We start from the raw sequence: 1,784 nt of genomic DNA, 5'->3' as shown, positions 1-1,784 counted from the left end.
AGAAAAAATGATGGTGTTTTCTTAACTCTGCATTCCCCATATTTAAACAAGTATACAGTAAAATAATGGGATATACAGACAAAGGTAAAGTAAAACAAATTATTATTTTTTTAATTATCTGAAGTCCTACAAGCTACCAATAATCTGTCTTATATAATATTATATATCTTTTCAAATATTTATCTAAAATTTATGTACACATATATTGTCTTTCCAAATAGGATTACACCATACATATTCTTTTGAAATCTGCTTTATATTTAGTATATCAAGGATCCACATGTATACCATCATTTTCATGCTTTCATGGCATTTTACTACATGAATGCACCATTGTTTATTAAGTTTATTCCCTCATTTTGGTTATTCAAGGTAGTTATTTTTTAGTCATTATAAACAAGGTTCAAAAAGCAACCATATACAGATACATCTGTAGCCTTACACAAAGTAGTTCCTAAAGATGGATTTTGGGAAGTGAAGTTAATGAATCAATAGAACAAAATGGAAATTCCAGAACTCCCCCAACACACTCACCCATACAAACATTTACATGTCTACAAAAGATTTATCTATAAAGCATTGTCAGTGAAGCATTTTTATAACAGCAAAAATTGTTAATGTGTAAGATATGCAATAATACTTTTTTTTGCTTTACTAAATAATGCTGTTATTACATACTGCATTGTAGTCTCATATTGTAGAAAGCCATCATTTGAGATGTTTGTGATGTTCTCAGAGTGAAATCAGGTTACAAAGAAAGTATCCATATCAACTGTGAGGAATTTTGCTTGGGGAGATGATGAATACCTTATTTTATTGATTGTGATTTCTTTGTTTGCTACAGTTGCTTCAAGGGACACTTACTAGGTTCCTTCTTCTATGCATGGTGGCCAGTTTAAGGTCTTGAACATCCTCTTCTTTCTCTCTCTTCATGGGGTCGACTTCCCAAACCCCTCTCTTCCTCTAACATTCCGACTTAACCTTACCAGCTGGATGAAGTCATTTCCTTGTACCGCAGCCCCTGCTGAGCAACCTCTTCCCTGGGTTTCTGCATCACTGACTCCTCACTGCCCTTTTCAGATGTGCTGATTTTGACTTCCAGTCAGTCCTACAATTCTTCCACATCAGTACTTGCACACTGTGGAAGGCAGAAGCCCAGCAGAGAGGAGGGGCAGGGAAACACGGAACGGAATCAGAAATCTCAATGTCTTGTTGATTTTAATATCCCTATGAATTTTATGAAGACACCTAGCTACAGTATTTTTTTTTTCTAGCTACAGTATTTAGTGCAACATCTGCCTTATGTAGCGAACCTTTAGAATCAAGGAAGAGAGAAAGCAAGAGATTACACTTTGTCATCCGAGGCATAACTTCATTTCCTGTTCTTTTGCCTTGGTTGTCACATAGCTAAAGGCTATAAGCAATGTAGAAGTATAGAGTCAGTGTAGAACCGTCATTGAGTTGGATGGGGGCGCCTGGGTGGCTCAGTTGGTTAGGCATCTGCCTTTGGTTCAGGTCATGGTCTCAGGGTCCTGGGATTGAGCCCTGCTTTGGGCTCCTTGCTCAGCTGGGAGTCTGCTTCTCCCTCTGTCTGCAGCTCCCCCTGCTTGTGCTCTCTCTCTCTCTCTCTCTGACAAATAAATAAATAAAATCTTTTATTTATTTTTTTTTTTATTATGTTATGTTAATCACCATACATTACATCATTAGTTTTTGATGTAGTGTTCCATGATTCATTGTTTGCGTATAACACCCAGTGCTCCATGCAGTATGTGCCCTCTTTA

This window comes from Leptonychotes weddellii, chromosome 3, assembly GCF_054177405.1.
Source record: "Leptonychotes weddellii isolate Sample4059 chromosome 3, ASM5417740v2, whole genome shotgun sequence".
Taxonomy (NCBI): domain Eukaryota; kingdom Metazoa; phylum Chordata; class Mammalia; order Carnivora; family Phocidae; genus Leptonychotes; species Leptonychotes weddellii.
Note: the sequence above shows the minus strand (reverse complement) of the source record.